Source organism: Arvicola amphibius, chromosome 3 (assembly GCF_903992535.2).
Source record: "Arvicola amphibius chromosome 3, mArvAmp1.2, whole genome shotgun sequence".
Taxonomy (NCBI): domain Eukaryota; kingdom Metazoa; phylum Chordata; class Mammalia; order Rodentia; family Cricetidae; genus Arvicola; species Arvicola amphibius.
Window position 1 is genome coordinate 158,403,940 of NC_052049.1, and position 21,012 is coordinate 158,424,951.

Genomic DNA, 21,012 nt, shown 5'->3' on the forward strand with positions numbered 1-21,012 from the left:
TGGAGAGCAACCCTTTGACACAGCATCAGGTTGGGTTGTTTGGAGATTTCTATGGGACCCCCCCTGGCCAATAACTCAATGGAGTACAACCCAGTCCTACAAACGGAAACCTTGACTGGCTACAAGAGATGGCTAATCGAGATTCCTTATCCCCCATTACAAGGGGGATTAAGAATCACCTTCAGAGATTCCAGGAAGTTTTCACTGCACTGGGTTTTCCCACCATCCCATAAGTGCCTCTCCCAATTCCAGCAATCTCTCCCCACACTCTCTGCTTCTTTTTCTATACTGGCAACTTAGCAGCATACCTGAAAGTTCTAGAGCAAAAAGAAGCAGTCACACTCAAGAGTAGTAGATGGCAAGAGATAATCAAACTTAAGGCTGAAATCAAGAAAAAGAAACAAAGAGAAAAACACAAAGAATTAATAAAACAAAGAGTTGGTTCTTTGAGAAAATCAACAAGATAGAAAAACCTTTATATAAAATAACTAGAAAACAGAGATAATATCTAAATTAACAAAATCAGAAATGAAAAGGGAGACACAAAACCAGACACCAAGGAAAACCAAAGAATCGTAAGACCATAATTTAAAATCCCATACTACACCAAATTGGAAAATGTAAAATAAATGGATAAATTTCTTGACAGGGAGCACTTACCAAAGTTAAGTCAAGATTAGATAAACAATTTGAATGGGCCCATAACTTCTAGGAAAAAAGAAGCAGTCATTAAAACAACCAAAACAAAGTCCAAGATCAGGTAGTTTTAGCCCAGAATTCTACCAGACCTTCGAATAATATTTAATGCCAGTACTCGTCAAGTTGCTTCACAAAATATAAATAGAAGGCATCTTGCCCAATGCATTTTATGAGTCCACATAAAGTCTCAACAAAGAAAGAGCATCGCAGACCTATTTCCGTTATGCACATAGATGTAAAAGCACTCAATAAAATATTTGCATCCCAACTTCAAGAACACATCAAGAACATCATCCTTCATGATCAATTAGACTTCATCCCAGAGATGCAGGCATGGTTTGTCCAACATACAAAAATCAGTAAATGTAATACAATATATAGACAAACTGAATGAAAAAAAAACACATAACCATCTTACTAGATATGGAAACATAGTTTTTATTAAAGTATTTTATTGCTATTTACAAAACAACAATAGCATAATCCAATTTTAGGAAAATGTTAAAACTTTATTGAGTAATTTGCATAAATTTCACTCATATTTTAAACATATTTTTAATTCTTATGGATAGAACAATGTGGAAATTAAATTCATTTAGTGTCTTATGTAATGTGTAATTTTCCAATATTTGCTAATACCTAAAGTGTTAGGTAGAATTTTAATGCTTTTATAGTTTTTATTTTGCAATTAATATACAAATATGTTTTGTCGAGGAAATTTCCTCCAATTTAGAACTCACATTTCTAAATAAGTATAAAAACATGGATATATGGCTCACTAAGCAAATAATAAAACCTGTCCTCATCTATATTAGTTAGCTCTTTTCCAACGGCTTTTTTGGGGGAGTGATTCTCTATGTAAAAGCCCTGGGTGCCTGTCCTGAACTCTCTTTACTTTGTAGACCAGATGGGCCTCAAACTCACAGACTTTCACTTGCCTTTGCCTCGGTGATGGTATTAAAGGCTCACACCACTAGCATCTGGCTTCAAAGGCTTTTATGCTCTGGGAATGTTAAAAAACAATGTGTTGCCTAGTAACCATTGACTATGAAAGGCCAGTATTTGGTACTTAAATTTTATCATTAAAAATCTCTTTAAAATAATTATCATTATATTTATGATTATGTTATTGTAATTACAAATCATTGTAGTTGTACACTAAAAGCTAACAGTAATATTTATAAAGTAAGTTTATGTGAATAGAATGTTTATAGTGAGATTTTATTTTAGCTGAACTAAAAGCAAGAAAGAAAAAATATCCTCCCTAGAACCCATGGTGGAAGTAGAGGATGTGCTCCCAAAGTTGTCACCTGATGTCCACATTGGCATTCTTCCTGTAGCTCATGGCATGCTGTGTACTTGTACTTTCTCCCCTGTCTGTCTGTCTGTCTGTCTGTCTGTCTGTCTGTCTGTCTGTCTGTCTCTGTCTGTCTCTCTCTCACACACACTCACACTCACACTAATAATATTAATAACTAAAGTAAAAATAAGTTTAAATATTGTGTATTTATTTTTATGATTATTCCACAAAGGCTGAAATGTTATAATTCCAGCAAACTCAGGCTTTGGTTACTTTAGAAACATAAACTGCCTAACCAATTACCTTGTGCTGTTTACTTTCCAAGCAATTACATGTAGATTTTGCCAAATCATCAATAAAATGATTTCATTATCTGAAAATTGTTTCTCACCTTGAAATCTCAAATAACTGTAGTCAATTATATTATATGAAGATGTATGATATTTTAAATACATTAAATGTCACCTAAAGTGTCCTTCTCATCATATTTCAGGAAAAGTTAAGTGAGCAATAAATTATGTTGAACAAAAGCCAATTTCTATTTGAAACTCTGCAAGAAGTATGCTGCTGGATATGATAATAAATATGGATGGTATTTCAAAACTGGGAAGATAATGGGCACAAGAACAAGCAATTACCTCTTTGGATCTTTTGATATAAAAAGAAGTTTCAATAAATCTGGAGAATGATATTGCTGTTTGTCTCAAATGCAATCAATTTCATGAGTATTTTTTTCTTTCTAAATACACATGATCTTGTACAAGGTTACCAATAAACTTAAGGTCCCATGACATTTGACAAAGAGTAAGTTGTCCCAACTCTCTATCACCATGCATTCTTCTATAAAACTCATAGTGATAGATAATACTGTCCCTCAACCTTATAAGCTGATATGTATTTATACTTTCAAGTTACTACACGTTCTACTACATCAGCACTATATTTTTAGGATATGTTACAAATAGAAAAAAATGAGTTAAGCTTACAAAAATCAAATCCTTAAAATTAACATTTGAATGAAAGGCAATTTTGTGCATAATTATAGTTCACATTCCATATTCAATGCATTTTGATATATGGCTAATTACACCTAGTAATATCCTTTAGTTGAATTTTTGTTAACAACAATAACAATTTATTGCAAAATTAATTCTTTGGTACAATTTAATATTTAGCAATGTGAAGTCAAAGTGAATTGATTTCACTTCAGAACGCTTGTTCTCTGGCTTCTTCTGTTCCTGTTCTAATTGGTTATTACAGGTCACTTTAGAACTTAGTTTAAAAATAAATTAAATTGGTTGCAAGGTGCATTTAGTGGAAATAGCTTGATATTTTCAGCTCATGGGGCTTTATTTAAATAAAAAAATGGTGAAGTAATGCAATCATCTTGGGTTATAAAAGTGATGGATGAATTGAAAACATTTTTGAATCAGGTCAATGGCACTGATGATTAGTGCATTGTTAATCAAGTTCCTCAGATTGCTATCAAATGCTTTAGCTCTTTTGCTCAGGCTGGTGAGAGGATCATGAATATTAAAGAGATCCAAATGGATGTGCTCTCATGTAATATGGAGTATTACAAATGAAAGGAGTAAACGAGTGCAGACGGGTACTCTGCGTACTCATATATCTCTTAAGGAAAAGAAATGCCTAATCAGCTTCATGCTCAGACACAGCAACCAAAGATAAAATTTTCTTTCTCCTTTTCTTTTCTTTCCCCATTTTATTTTATTTTTTTTAATTTGGTAAACTGTCCACATTTACAAACTACTAGATATGAGTCACACAAAAATATTTTTAAATTAAAGGTTTAGAATTTATAATTAAATGTGTTCAAACTCTGGATATCACGATAGAACATCAACACCTACAAAATTCACACTTGAGGAATATACAATTGAGTTAAAAATTATTTCTAGAGCTGGGAAGTTGGCTCAGTTGGTAAAGTGCTTGCCTCTCTGAGGACCAAACTTTGATCCCAGCACCTGTGTTAAAAAACCAAACCCGCCCACAGTGAATGCACTGGAATTCCAGTGCTGGCAAGGTAGATACAAGAAAATTCTTGGGGGCTTGCTGACCAAACAGCCTACTGGAATTAGTGAGATCCAGATTCAGTAAGATCCTGTCTCAAAAAGTCAGGTGGAGTGGGATTAAGGAAGATTCTGGATATGTTCTCTGACCTCTACATGCACACACATGCATGCACACGTATGTACACAAGCATGTACACACATAGATATGTGCTCACACATATGTATATGTGTTCACACATGCATACAAAAATAATAACTTTAAAAACATCTCACAATGTTTTGAATAAGTTTATGATTTTGCCTCATTTGTAGCCATCATGGGGCACAGTGGTTCACAGGCAGGAGGTTGGAGATGTCTAAAAGTTTGTCCAGTAGTAGGTAGAAAATAAAATGTGACACCATAAAGTATTAAAGTACAACCCATTTATATGGCTTGAATTTTAGCATGCATTATTTTGTCAGAGAATAGACATTGTACTAAGGAAGTACCTACTTCTCCAATGAAGCGTACAGTATCTATATAAAACACTTTATATGGCCTTCTACAATTTTTATCATTAGACACATTCTAGTGTAGGTTAGAAGACTGCAGTATAATTTTGACTTATTACTAAGCAAAAGGTTTTTTAAAACATAAAGATTAACTATAGACAACTTTAAATGTTTAATTTGGGGTTTAAATCCTTTATCATTAGTTATTTATTATTATTGTTGCTGTTGTTGTTTTGAGACAGGGTTTCTCTGTGTAGCCCTAGATATCCTGGAATTAGCTCTGTAGATTAGGCTGTCCTTGAACTCAGTGATCCTCCTGCATCTGCTTCCTTAGTGTGGGGATTAAAGACAGGGCCACCAGGCCCATCAACATCTTAAATCACTCCTCATCTTCAAGATAGTGAATGGCAAGGCCAAGATTAAAGTTAGGATAGACTAATTTGCAATCCATTTTAAACTTTGCTTTTAAAAGTTAACTATCACACATTTGAAACAAAACAAATGTAACTTTACATTAGGATACTTGATGTGAGGAAAAGCATTAGACTTTAAGAAAGGCTAATTTAATAATGGTTGGCAATTAGAAAAGATTTTAGTAAGAAAGTGAAACTTAGGTAAAAACTTGAAGTTGAAGTAGAAGTTAAGTAAATAAAAAATGATACAGGGCACATGTGAGGAACATGAGAACGTAGTTTTACGAGAAACAGAAAGGAAGTTGGAACATTCAAACAAATCTTAAAAACTGGGAAGCGTCAAGGGTGCAAAATTTGTCAGGGATCTTTGAATATCATGAAAATATTTGGAATTCCATCCTAACAACAGGGGAAAAATCTATTGAATGGTTTTATGCCAAGCTTAAATGGTCAAATGCATAATTTTTTCAAAGTATAAGCTGATAAAGAATGCATTGAAAAATCATGAAAATTTGGAGATTAAAATCATTTAACAAGGCTTTATTGTCCTACCAGTAGGATATGCTTGTGATTTGGAATAAATTGGTGTCAGGCTAAATAGATGCAATGAACAGAACTAAAATACAGCGTGTACTAAAATCCAAGAGACAGAAGTTTGTAATTAGTCATGGGATTTATGGAAGCAGCTGATGCAAAGTGACTTATAATACAGAATTCAGCCACTTCAAGATTTGTGCCATTAAATCAAAATTCCAGGTGACTGGAAACTTTGTTGAGAAATCAATGATACCAGAAGGAACAAAGATGGGCAGCAAATACCAGCTTACTTTTAGCAGCCTTGCCTTAGAAATACCATCAGCCACTGATGATGCTTCAGTAGCTGGGGAGAGCAAAGTAAGCTCCACAGAGATATCAAATGGGAGCACACGTGAGATTGTTTTAAACTTTGGTACAGATGTAATGACCTAGGGGTTCGGCTGAGGGACTGTCCCAGGGTGCAATTCTAAAGGTGTCTGAAATATAGAGTTTGTGTACAGGAGAAAGGATTCTTAAATGAGACAGAAGCTTGTAGTCTGAAAGAAGATGATCAAGTCTTGGTATTGCAGAAGGCAAGAGAGAGAAGCATGGCAGAGACATCCACGTTTTCTAAATGGTATTTGGGGGTTGTAGAGAGTTGAATTGTGTTCATTTCTGGGTTGTGTTTGTGTCACAATTTTTCTGTAGCCAACACTGTGAACTCATCAGGAAATAGGCTTTGTAGATATATAAGGTCATGGCAAAGGTACAAGAAGTGTTTTTTAAGTACAAAGAAAAGAATAGATACAAGGTCAGCTAGACATGTCCAGTGAAAAGACAGGCAATTTCATATGCAAAGGAAAATTCCACTCTTGAAAGGTCTCTTAAGTAAAAGGGGTGGAGAGAAGTTATATATCAACAGTGAAGATATGAAATTTCAGGAGTGTGGCAAAGGAAAGCAAACAGGACCACCACTAAGGAACGATACTATTTTGAAGAACTGGCAGTCTACCAACCTGTTTAGCAGAGGCCCATAACCTATCTAGCATATTTCTTTGTTTTAATAAAAATGTATAAACACATGAATGAACACATATTTATACATATTTCTGAATGCTCCAATGTCTAAGGCATGTATCCTTTGTCATATATGTACCCTGCTTCCTTATTCTTTTCGTGATTTTCTCAAGCATCCTGCTCTTTGAAACAATGTAAGTTAGAGACTGTTTGGCAGTAAGATAAAATAATGAACAGTTAATCTCTTTGAGATAGCTTTTATTTTTTAATATAATTTTTTGAGACAAGTTCTTGCTATGGGGCCTAGTCTGGCATCAGATTCTAGATCATATCGTCCTTCCTGGCTCTGCTTCTCCAAGGCTGGAGTTACAATAGCACTTAGCATTTTCTTTACTTCTACTACTGCTTGCTGAACTCTCACTGACTTAGTGTGTATTGGTTAACAACCATCTCAAAAGAACATATATTGTATGTTTCCCTTTATAAAGTGTTCAGAAAATCTGTAGAGAGATGAAAATAGATTGCTGGTTACATCAGATAGGAGGGCTATTGAGACAGAGAGGTGATAGTTCTTGGATGGAACTAGGATTTCTCTTTGTGTAATGAAAATGTTCTAGAATTAGGTGTAACGATAGCTGCATCATTGTGTTGATATATTAAAAAACCAGTGAGCCGAACCCTTTAAGTGCACATACTGTGTGGTATGTGAATTACATTTTAATAATGTTATTTTAGTAAAGGAAAAATAAAATATTGAATAAATAGGTATAATCATAATTAATAGCACCACAGTGCGGCTCTTCCCCCACTCTTGCTTTGATTGACTTCCTAGATAGTTCAACTGACATTTGAGACTGGATGGCAAAAATCCAGAAGCACTGAAATTCCTGAAAATATTTAGCAAGTTAACATCTTAAAAGTCTTTCAAAAGGCGATTGAACGTGACTGAAAACCCTGATTGAAAAGTATACTACTTCCACAATGTAGTGTAGCCCAACAATAATTTATTTTGAAAGCTGTAATTCACTTTTGACATTATCATTTGATTGCCTGGGATGCTTTCAACTGTAATGATTGGCTCCGAGCTACAATGGGAGATTTCCTGAGAACATTACTTCTTAATAACGGCAGTCAGAAGAGTACAAAGTAAAATGTGTGGAATCACATAGTCGAAGTCCAAAGCATTCAATGGCGTAAATCTGAACAGCAATCTATCATTAAAAACATTGTAATCCTTGGGTTGTGGATGAGCAAGGAAAGCAGAAGAACCTAAAATAAAATAGCTGAGGATTCATTATTTTAAAATGTTAGTGTCATGCACCTTATTTAGCTAATCTCTGTAGAACAAAAAGGAAAATAATGGAGAGTGCCTCCTCTAGGGTCCTGCTGACTCTCTGTAAGGCTCACGGCTGTTTTAAACAAGTTGAGTCTGTAATTTTAGAATTCAGGAAGGGGTTCCGTTAAACTTAAAGGTTCACACACAGGCAAAAATAAAGATGCAGATGATGTCAGATGTTAATGTCACCTGTACCCGACTCGCTCTCTGACTATCAAACAGCAGTCAAGATCATGCGGGAATAAAGAGATTTAGATTTCATTTTTCCTGGTCTCAACATGATTATTCCAGTGAAAGGCTTCCAAGATGGCCTGTGCATTAACAGAGGGGATCGCGAACCAGAGCTGAATTCTTAATAGGAGATGAAGTCCCACTTACACCCCATTCTTAGTGACAGCTGGCTGAATTAAAAAGAGTGCAGGATAAAGTTATGTTACTTTGCCAGGATAACTTCTGCTAGAAAAGTTTTTAAGACAACTCTGTAGACATAGGTCTCATTACTTTTGGTTAATTAAACGAGGAAAGAGAGAAAGCTATAGTAGTGGCGTTCGTTATGGTCTCCTGATAACTCCTTCCTGGGTCTCCTCCTCTTCCCCAACTCAGCTCTGTAGGTAGGAACCCTCCTTCTCAGAAGCGCAGCTTCTGTTTCCTGGAGGCCAAGCTGTACTTGGAATTGAGTTTGTGGTTTGTGAGTATTGTATTTATGCATGGATGTCATAGGTCATAACCAATGACCCCCACCTCAGGTTTCAGAGAAAAGAACACAAAAGGCTGCTAAAGTGCAGTAGTATTTTATATAAAGAGTAAGCAAACTGCATCTGTTTAAAGATAAATTTTTGAGCATGCAGGAAAATTTGAAATGAATTATTTCTAAATGGCATTGTTTCTTTCTAGAGAATTAGGAGGCTGTGGACTAAGGATGAAATGAGTTGCAAACAGGTAGGAAAAGAAACAGGCAACAAAAAGTATTTGGGGAGGATTGTCCATCACAGAAACTGAAGAAAAGAAAAGAAGGAAAAAGCAATGTGAGGTTGCTGGTGGGTGCCTGAGTGGTCACCCTCAATCATAGGATATGTTATTATAACAAAGCAGAAAAGAGTTTGTTAAAATGTAATTTCGTGTAATTTAAATTTCTTTCCATTTGACAACGTAGCTGCTTAAAATGCACAGTAAATACCTCATTACTAACCAGGAATATGTGCACTTTTCTTTGTTAAAAACAATGCATTTTCTTCCAGATACCTCTGTTTAGTAGACCTGCGAGGAAACTCTCCGTTGATTAATGGCATTAATCATCAATTTAGGAGGAAAACCTGCTTAGATAATTTAAATCTTTCCTAATGAATCTGTTAATATTAGAAGGTTGCATGACCTTCATTAAGAGATGAATGTAGACGGGGAGGAGTCAGCAGAGGGAACCCTGCATGAGCACCTCACGGAAGAAATCAGAACCTGGATTTGATTGCAGTACATTATTCCCACTCATGGGTGCTTCCTGTCCGCTTTGAGTTCAGTCGGTTTGATGATCTGAATAGACTTATCATGTGAAAAAAAATGTCATTTTTCATTTATCCTGGGGAAAGCTTTGTTTCTCTCTAGTGTCAAACTCTCCTTAGATGAGATTTATTTGCTAGTATAATCATCTTCAAAAAGGTTGCATTGTAGAAAGGTTTGTAAAGAATCAAGGAGATCTCATGTTCAGGTGCGCCGTGCTCAGATCTTCAGCATATTGGAAAAAAAAGAGCTCAGTATATTGCACCTTTGGGTAGATGTGGTGCTGAATACTGTGGTGTGAAAGCAGCATGTTTTGTGGGTGCATTAATGTGCCAATGTGGGAAGTCATTGGAGGCAGAATTATTGTAGATTGAGCCTGCATGTATTATAGTAAGAGAAATAAAGCCAACTGACAGTTTAAATATGAGACATGAGGTTTTTTTTTTGTTTGTTTTGTTTCGTTTTTTTTTTTTTTTTTCGAGACAGGGTTTCTCTGCAGCTTTAGAGCCTGTCCTGGAACTAGCTCTTGTAGACCATGCTGGCCTCGAACTCACAGAGATCCATCTGCCTCTGCCTCCTGAGTGCATGCGCCACCACTGCCCAGCTAGACATGAAGTTTTATAAAAATTTTGGTTTAAGATATTCCTTGACTCTTTCTTATTTAGGAATCTTGCCTGTGAGTATGATAACAGTGCTATAGACCAACGACTTCTATGCAAAGAGCTCACTCAGGGTTGCTGCTTTCAGAGTTGTCCACAGCACAGGGACCCATGATTAGTCTGGAAAAGGAAGTTTGCATTGGGCTGCTCAAAGGAAGAGGCCTAGAAATAAAAATAAACTTTCTGTGAATATAAATAATACAAGCAAGTAGATGATAGATTATCATAGCAAAGATATCTTGAGCCAAAAGCTCCAATGACAGCCTGCTCTGAATTTAGTCCCCAGTGTTTGTTGTGTCTGCTCTGAGTTATCTGCTGCCTCAGGCAGACAGCCCAGGAGGTAGGAAATGTATGGCTAAGTGGTTTTGACCTTTTTCGTTTTTAGGGTCCACAGAATGTTCTAGTAGTTCTTCATTTCAAAATATGTGGATATAAAGGAACGATGGAATTTCTGAAAGGAGGTGGTGACATATGAAACAGGCAAAGGTAGATTTGCAAAGGCGTTCAGAGTACTCTGTTCATCCTTCCTTCTCCCTCTCTCACCTCAGCAATTACTCCTTAAGCAGGTTGATAAGCACAAGGAACAACAACCCCTTAACATTTATCAAATGCTTGCAAATATTAAAAAAAATTTCCACACTCCTTTCACCTTCCCAAATCCTAAGGTAAAGTTAAAAATTGTTCTTTTGTTATTTAAATATATTTAAAGCAGGTCTATCTCTTCAGAAAATTAATATCAGCTTCCTTTTTCTAAATATTAGGACTTTCTTAATTCCATCAAAAGGAAATGCATTTTAAACCTTCTTAATTTTAACAGGGTGATTATTTTGCATTGTAAGCAACTCGTGTAAGCAATCTTCAGCCTGACAGGCTGGCACCATTAGCGCCTGGTTAAATCAAATATTTCTGTGACCTATAATTTAAAGAGCAGGAGAATTCTAGTTCTGATTTACAAAGCTTTTCTGTATCTTGTCTCCCAGGTAATTTTCAACTCACACAACCAACGTCGGTTCCTGTCAAGTCTCTTTTCTTAAGAGTCTTTCAGAATTAATATGTATCCTCTGAACTAAAATCTGTTATTAAAGGGCTTTCTTCTCATTCCAAAGCACCATGTGACTGTGTCTGTTCTTAACCAGGCATTCAGGAAGATCCTCAGTCACATGACACACCACCCCTTCCAGCTCTCCTCCCCTCTTCTCTGAAGCGAGATGATACACAGCTTACATGTGCTCTCCATGCCTTGCCCGCCTCCCTGTCTCCCAGACCACAGGCCTTTGTTCTTCCTTCTAATTCATGAGCGTGGGAGTTTATGGCATCCTCCCTCATACATTTGTCATTCTAGCTCTTTTATATTGGTATTCCGTTCCTTCATACTTCAAAGTTGTGGAAATGCTCGTCAGAGTAATGTTAAATAAAGCTAAGTAAGGTTTTCTCCCTGTAAAATATGATAGAGGCTCTATTCTGAGAAGAGATACCACCGGTCTCTTGGGTTTAGTGGCTCAGTTGTGAGACTTCACTGAAGTAGGTAATTGTTTTGATAATTAGAAGACGGCATTGTGCTGTGCATTATTTTCAGCTGAAATTTAAGGAAAAAAAGGCTCGTGGGTAAAAAAAGAGTATGATCTAAAAACAGAGCAGCAGTCAGGGTCAAACACGCTGTCTTAGGTTCTGTTATCATTGTTTATTTAGAAAAATTCTTCAGGTTTCTCTGTTCTCAAATTTGATTTAACTAGCGGCTTTTCTTCTTTTACTGAAATTGCTCTTAAGCAGAAGTTAAGGTCTCCTTCAGCTGTAGAGTGTTTTGCTTCTTGTCATGAACCCATCTGGCAGAGCAGCTTTGACCTTGTTGCTTACATTGGAGAACTGTAGTCTTCAGATTCTCATTCCCTTCCTTCCTTCTCTATTCCTTCTCTGTTGTCGTCTTGGTTCTCTCTGGGCAGCAGACACCCAGTGTAGGTATTTCTACATTGATTTGTGTCTGCTTTTTAGCAATTCAACTTCCATATTTGAAGAGAATTTTCCTTGAATTGTCTAATAACTTGTGACAGTCTCCATAGATATCCTATTGACGTCTCAACCTGACAAAAAAATTCCTACTGTCTAATTTTTAGAACCCATGATTACCTAAGGTTGCCAGGTTACTCTTTTGTACTATGATTGGTTTGTTTTTATTCTCCTGAACTTCTAGTAACTTCTAATTGCCTACTTGCTTTTCCTCTAAAGGAGCTTGGCTTTCCCTCTTTTGCTTTGCCTTATTCAAATTTGAAACATAGTGCTTTACTTTTTAATAATTGTTTTGAAACCTCTTGACTTTTCAAAATTGCATTGGTGTAAATTCTATTCAAAGGCTGTCTTTTCTAACACTCTATTCTTAATGTTTTTATGAAAGCTATAACATAACATAGGTAGAAGAATAATTTTCAAGAGATGTAGATACCAAGATATGATTTTCATATTAGTTAATGTCCTTGAAATTAAAAATCAGCTAACTAAAGTTTTAAGGTGTCTTAGATGTGATACAATAAATAATTAGCAATTAATATATAAATAATTTATAACTTTTATTGCATATAAGATATATAAATTTAAATATTGTCATTGTGATAAATTTGTGGTTAATTATAAAAAAACTTGGAAATAAATATTTTTATTTGAAGTTTTGCTCCCTTATTATTATTTTCTTGACAGGAACTAACTGTATAGACCAAACTGACTTTGAACTTGAAGAAATCCTCTTGTCTCTGCTGCTTGTGTGCTGGGATTATTACCTGACTACTTCCCTTATTTCTTTTTGGTAAATACTTGTTGAATTACAAGAGACAGAGACCACGCCATCTCTCCTGCCAAATTCAATAAAAATATGAGAACTATTGGGTATCTCTCAGCATAAATTAGCCATAGAACTTGAGTTGGATTCTTTTGCTTGTAGGGGATAGTATAAAATATTGTAGTACAAGGCACCAGGCACACACATGGTGCACAGACATGCAGCCAGGCAAAACACCCATTCACATTAAAATATCATATATCTCTGTGTGTGGGGATCACATGTACGTGTGTGTGCATGCATACATATGTGGATATATATATATGTATAGTTTTAATTACCATATTTTGTTACATGCTTTCATGTAACAGAGTGACTAAAATTGGTTTAAGTAAAGTAAAAACTGTAGATCAAACTTCAGTTGAAGTTTGAGTCTTTGGCTAGTATACTTGGAATGACTTTTATTTTTTAATAACTTTTGATTTTGTATTTTCTGAGAACTCCAGAATTCTATTCTTTACTGAGGAAATACTTTTGGAAAGAATGTTTCCCAGTTCTTCTACCAAAACCTCCCAGTCTTGGATTGATAAGAATCTCTGAAAATCTGCTTCTCCACAAAACTGAAAACTTGGTCTACTATCTAGTAGATTTACTAGTGGGTGGTAACTCAAGGCTTTTAGCAGTTCATAAAGCCTTTAAAATAACAAACACCAACAAACTCTGGCATCTTTTTTTTTTTTTTTTGTTAACTTGGATTGTTTCAATTTTTCTCACTCCAGATCTTTAATGGACTTGAAAATGAGCAGCTTTGAACTCAGTGTCTGAGAGTGGCTACACACTGACACCCATGCACAGGATCACAATGGATCAATAGTATATTGCAAAAGAAGTGGCACCTTTTGCCCCTTCTGGAAGATTCCTGGTCAAGCTTTATGGTATAGCATTACATTTATTCACTTGTCAGAGTCTATCATGAGCTCAACATTCCTGGTTCATGTGGAAAGCTCAACTCCCAGTAGCAACTCTTTAATGCTGTAATCATGCCAGTTATGACTAGCAACAGGCTATGCAAACAAATGAAAAACAAACAAACAACATAACCCCCACATAAAAACAAAACTTATAAAGTGGGAACATTTTCTCTAAATGCTCCGATTCTTTATTAAGCCTGTTCTACTGTGCTTTTGGAAATTGCTAGTAAGATTTTGTTTTAGTTATTATAATATTTTTGAGACAGAGTCTTATTATGTAGCCCTGGGTATCCTGGAATTCCTCATGGAGACCAGGCTTGCCTTAAGCTCACAGAAATCCACTTGCCTCAGTTTCCTAATGCTTGGATTAAAGGTTTATGCCACCATGCATAGCCTTAGTTACTGTAATTTTCAGCTGCAGAATTGCTATTTGGTTTTAAAACAACTTCTATATTGTTACTTTGTTATTTAGTTATTATACTATAGTTTTCAACTATAATATCTTTCAAATTTTGTTTTATTTATAATAGCAGATGTGAGGTTATTAGCACACAAGCCAAAATCTGCCCACAGAATCTTGGCAACATTTCTATTGTCCTCTCTCCTTCTTTCTCATTCTCTATTTCTATTTCTCATCTTTCTCTTTTACTCTTTCTGTACCCTTTCCATTGTGAGGATTTTTATCCAGGAGAAGCAATTAGGCAATGTCTGCCCCTCATCTTATAAGATTCCAGTGACAAACCAAGCTGTTGTTTCTTTTTTATTATGATTTTTTTCTTTATTCTTCTCTTATATATTGCATCCTGACTGCAGTTTCCCCTCCCTGTCTCACCTCTGCAACTATTCCTCTTCCTAGATCCATTCCTTCTCCAGTTCCCTTCAGAAAAGAGCAGACCTCCCAGGGATATCAACAAGACATCATATAGCAACTCACAATAAAACCAGGTACATACCCTAATTTCAAGGTTGGATGAGGCAAGCCAGTAGGAGAAAAAGAGTCCCCAAAGCAGGCAAAAGAATCAGAGACAGCCTCCACTCGCATTGTTAGGAGTCCCTAAAGAATACCAAGGTACATACATGCAAAGAAACTAGCTCACATCTATGAAGGGTCCCCGATTGTTGCTTAAGTCTCTGTTAGCCTCTATGACTCCTTGTTAGTTGGTTCTTGGGTTCTGTTCTTGTGGTGACCTTGACCTCTCTGACTCCTACAAACCTTCTTCTCTGTCTTTCTCAGGATTCCCAAAGTTCCTCCTAATGTCTGTCTGTGGGTTTCTTCATCCATTTCCATCAGCTATGGGTTTAGCAGGATATCATTATGAATCATTTGATTAACTTTTTTTTTGCCAATCTTGTTTGGTTCTATTCTATGTCTCTGGGATATCTATCCTTTGGTTCCTGACTCTCCAGGCAGTGTCAGGCATGGACTCCCTCCCCTGGCATGAGTTTCAGGTTGGACCAGTCATTGTTTAGCCACTCCCACAAATTCTGTCCCACCTTTCCTCCAGCACATCTTGCAGGTAGGAGAAAATATAGTTCAAAGGTTTTGTGGCTGGGTTGACGTCCCAGTCTCTCTGCTGGAGCCTTGCTTGGTTATAGAAATATTCAGTTCAGGGTCTGTATTCTCCATTACTAGGACTTTTCACTAAGGTTACCTTGTAAATTCCATGGAGCTTCCATTGCACTAAGTTTCTACCTCTCGACTCTCCCCCAATTACAGTCATCTCTCTCAGTACTCTCTCCCTCCACCCCACATGATCCATCCTGTTTCCTCCCCCTCCCAATCCCAGTACACTATGGAAATTTATTCTATTTCCCCTTCCCAGAAAATTCATGTGTCCCCACTTGAGCTCGCATTGTTTCTTTGCCTTTTGGGTCTGTGGATCGGAGCATGATTATCCTTTACTTTACAGCTAATATTCACTTATGAGTGACTACATACCATGTTTGTCTTTCTGGGTCTCTATTATTTTAGCCAGGTTGATTTTTATACATCTATCCATTTGCCTGCAGATTTAATGATGTCATTTTTAAAAACAGCTGATAATATTCTCTTGTGTAAATGGACCACATTTTCTTCATTCTTCAGTTTAGGGACATCTAGGTTGTTTCCCATTTTTGGTTATTATGAAAAAAAGTTCCTGTGAACATAGTTGAGCAAGTGTCCTTGTGGGAGCATTCTTTGGATATATACTCAGAAGGTACAGTGGTATAGCTGGGTCCTGTAGGTAGGTCAATTACTAATTTACTAAGAAACTGCCATATTGCGTTCCAAAGTGACTGTATAAATTTGTACTCCCATTTGCAGGGGGAGGGTTTCCCATGCTCCACATCCTCACCACCATGAGATGTCACTTCTGTTTTTTTACCTTAGCCTTTCAGACAGGTGTAAGATAGAATCTCAAAGTAGTTTTGATTTGCATTTCCCCGATGCATCAGGATGTTGAACATTTCTTTAAGTGTTTCTCAGCCATTTGCGATTCCTGTATTGGGAAGTCTCTTTTTAGATCTGTACCTCATTGTTTAATTGGATTATATGATTTTTTGATAACTAGTTTCTTGAATTCTTGATATGTTTTGAATATTATTCCTCTATTGGATATAGAATTGATAAGAAATCTTTTACCATTCTGCACACTGCTGCTCTGTCCAGTTGATGGTGTCCTGTGCCTTACATGAGGTTTTCTGTTTTATGAGGTCCCATTTATTAACTATTGATCTCTGTGCCTGTTTTGTCAGCTTTCTGCTCACAAAGTCATCTCCTGTGCTATTGTGTTCAAGGCTGTCCTCCCACTTTCTCTTCTATCAGGTTTAGTAGATCTGGTTTTATTTTAAGGTCTTTGATCCACTTGACTCAAGTTTTTCAAAGGTATGGTTCTCTTTGCATTCTTCTACTTGCAGACATCCAGTTTGACCAGCACTATTTCTTGAGGATGCTGTCCTTTATCCAGTGTGTATTCTGACCTCTTTAGAAGAAAGATCAAGGGTCCATGTGTGTGTGGATTTATGTCTTGGTTTTGACTTAGATTCTATTAATCAACACATCTATTTTCATGCCAGTACTATGAGGTTGTATTGCTAAAACTCGGTAGCACAACTTGAAATCAAGAATGGTGGGACATCCAGAAATTCTTTTATTGTTCAGGATTATTATAGCTATTCTGGGTTCCTCACTTTTCTATTTGAAGTTGAGAATTGCCATTTCAGCGTCTGCAAAGAATCATGTGGGAATTTTGGTGAAGATTACACCGAATCTGTAGATTGCTTTTGGTGAAACATGCATTGCTGCCATGTTAAAATCAAACATAGTGGCTTAATTACCCAGTTGGGGTAGGGTGTTTAAATTTTGGCTTTTCTAGGTCACACTGGGCAAAGAAGAGTTATTTAGAGCTATACAATACACAAATGATAATGAAACTTATGAACAACAACAAAAATGTCTGTGTAAAATTCTTGTGATATGTGCTATCACATATACAATAAGTGGCACCACAGTCCTATGACTTTTAAGTGGTATATTTGAGATTGTTTTTGAGAAACTAATGCTTCAGTAGCTGTCTTAATAAAAAGAGTTAAAAATATCAGTGATTACTCAAGGTTCTTATCAGATATTTTGGGTCCAATTTTCCTCCAATGTTCTTCAGATTTCAAAACATTTGCTTACAAATGTAGGTCATGCCAAAAAGATGTTTTTCTTTAGGAAGCTGGAACCAACAAAAGTTTAGTAAGTTTGAATGGTCAAATTTTCCTTAACTTGAATGTGAGATTGCAGTAGAGAATGGAGTAATAAGGATACATAAATATTATTTCCCATAATTTTGAAATGTTTTCAAATGTTTTTGTGTAAAATAAAGAGAATAGCTCTTTACCTTTCACTACTCACAAGACTTGCTTAGGCGGTGTGTCATAACATTACATAAAGTTGTTTGCCTTAGCCGGGCGGCGGTGGCGCACGCTTTTAATCCCAGCACTCGGGAGGCAGAGGCAGGCGGATCTCTGTGAGTTCGAGATCAGCCTGGTCTACAAGAGCTAGTTCCAGGACAGGCTCCAAAGCTACAGAGAAACCCTGGCTGGAAAAACAAAACAAAACAAAAGGTTGTTTGCCTTAATTTAAGCCAGAATTTCAGTTTTGTTTGGAATCCTGCTATGATTTGAAACATTGTATTGATTTATTGTTTTTCACTTTGAAGATGTGTGGTTGTTTCATTTAAATTGGTCTGGATGGATTTGTGGAAGGGGAAGATTATGATTAAAATATATTTAAATTAAAAATTATTCCAAATAAAAACTATCTAATAAAAATAGCAGTAAATAAGGATTCCCAAGCAGAGTACTAGGACAGAGATCCAATTAAATATTATAATGGTTTAAGCAGACTAGATCATGAAGTCTAGAGATTTGGAAAGAGACAGTAGCAGACTGATTGATGGGAAGCTGTATGTGAAAGTACCAAGAAATGAACAAATTATTCCTGAATCTGTGAACAGTGGAGAATGTAGCACCATCAGCCTAAATGTCAGCTAGATTAGTGCAAGTTTTAGAGGAGAGACAAATGTGGTTATGAAAATTTGGGTTCTACATTTCCTTTCAACATTTAGCTAGAAATAAAAGGAAGAAGTTTGATATGTGGATGGAACAAGAGACAATGAACTCTTTTGTTAAGGTCCAGAGAGTGTACATTTTTCAGATGCTCTCTGTGCAGTTACAGACCATGTACAGAGGAAAAACCGTTGCTGTGTCACAATATAATGTGTTGTTGTTGTTGTTGTTGCTTTACAATGACAAGCTGAAGCTAAATTTTACTTGGGGGCTATAATTTGCTAACTCCTGGCCTGTAGTTAAGCAAGAAGTGGGGCTTGAAGTAAGACACTTGGCATTATCAGTTTATAAATATTTACAGGCCTTTGCTAACTTGATATAATAACTTATTCCACATGTAATGTTGTATCTAATTCATTAAAAACAGGAATTGTATTTTCTCTATTATATAACTATTTTCATTACAAAGAAGCATGAGAAGAACTGTAGAGAAAACAATCTAGTGAAATACAAAAAAAAGAAAAGAAAAGAAAAAAGAAAGTTAAATGTGCTAAAATGGTGATTTGTAATTCAGTTTTTAATTCTCAAATTCTGACAGAAATGTTGGTTTTGATACTGTCACATTTTGCAAATCATAAAATATGTGCATTTGGGGTCAGACTTAGCTATCTCTTACTTCCTAAACTAATGATGTTACTATAATCAGTACTATCAATTTTATGAAATTTATAAAATTGTTAATAATTTAACACCTTGATTCTTATTGGTTCACAATTTTATGATAATTTATATGTTGTCCATTTTAATACTTTTTACATTAATTTATTGATGCAATATATATGATGATGATAATATGCATTAAACATAAGTTTTAAGTGCCATTTGAACTGCCTTCTATTTACTTTACTGGTTTCTCTCTTTGATCTGTATAGTTGGGGCACTATCAGTAACTAAACCAGATATATTTTCAGTGGGTAAAGAAAAAACATTTTAGCTTCATAGAAATATTTTAATTTAGTTGTATGTTCTAGTGGCACTAAAGAAGCTATTTCTTCTTTGACAGTATTTTCATCCACATAAGTAAGTAATTTTATTTACCGCATCTATGCTGTCATCCACTGCCAAGCAGTGGATTGAAAACCAAAGCTCTCATCTCCAAACCTCTTTTGATGGCTTTTCCCCAAGTCTTCAATTTGCCTGGATATGTTGAGGCAAACTGGTTTTAGAAATATTTTCAGGACATTATCTCTGCTATGCTCTCCATTCATCCCTTTAGAAAGTCAACATCAGTGATTTCATGATTAAATAGCACATTACTAACTTTTATATAGAATGATATAACTCAAAGCACCATATTCTACTCCCTGGCCCCCAAATGCTTGTAGCTATATCGTAATGCAAAAATGCATTCAGTACAACTTCAAAAGTCCCCATAGTCTATCACAATCTCAAACTTACTTAAAAGTCTAAAGTTCAAAGTCTCTTCTGAGATTCATGCAGTCTTTTAACTGGAACTACCTGTAAAATCAAAATCAAAAAGCAGATCATGTACTTCAAACATAATGGCACATGATATACATTATAGTTCCAAAACATAAGGAAGGGAGCACAGTGAGGAAATACTGGACCAAAGCAAGACTGAAAACCAGCTGGGCAAACTCCAACTCTGCACCTCCATGTCTGATGTCAAAACACTCCAGATCTCTAACTCCTTTTAGCTTTGCTGACTGCAACATACTTTTTCACTTGGGCTGCTTGCACTCCTATTAGCAGCTCTTCTTGGCAGGTATCCCACGACTCTGGCATCTCCATCATCGTGGAGTCTCCAAGGCAATATAGGCTTCAACTTCACAACTTAATGAAATGGCCCTTCTAAGTCTCCATTCAGGGACACCCCTGGCACATACCTGGCCTCAGTGGCTTTCCTTAGTAGCAGAAAAGATTTCATGACTCATTTCTTCTGTCCTTGACTCTAAAGTCAGAAACATGCGGCCAATGCTGACAAGTTCTGTGATTTGCTGGGACTGGAACATGGTCCCTTTGTTCAATTACATCTTGACCAGCTTTCAGTTTTCTATGGTTTCCCTTACTGCTTAAGCATGGCTGTCCTGAAACTGAATCTGTAGCCCACCCCCACCGTGATACACTTTCTCTAACAAGGCCATATCCACTCCAACCTCCTAATAGTGACATTCTCCATGATCTTATGGGGATCAATTACATTCAAACTACCACACTGGGTTTCTCTGTTCTGCCCTGGCTTCCCTTGAACTCAGTCAGTACATCAGGGTGGCCTCAAAGTCAGAGAGATCTGCCTGCCCCCAATTCCCAAGTGCTGGGAGCACGACCACCACCCAGTTTATCTTTCCTAGTCTTAAGGTGTCCTTCTTGAAGAAAACCTAGGTGATTTGATTTTTATCACTTTATCATTAAAATGGAGACATTAAGAATACTCTGATTCAGAGTAGGCAAACTGTCGTGGTAACCTTCAAGTGGCCCAAAATACTAATGAATGTAACCCAACACAAATATAAATTTGTTTAAAACAATAGCAGATTTTTTGTGATTTTTTTAGAATTTGAGTATGCAGATAAGAGTCTCCTGTCACAATTGAATGTACAGTAATGATCTATAGTCTCTCATCTGTAAGCATGTATGCTTTTAGTTCTGTGGTGGTATGTAGGTTTCCACGTGTAATCTTTCAAACATTGTCAGTTTGTACTATCTAATGTTACATTTGATCCCTATGACCGGAGAGTGGAAGGCAGCATTGTCAACC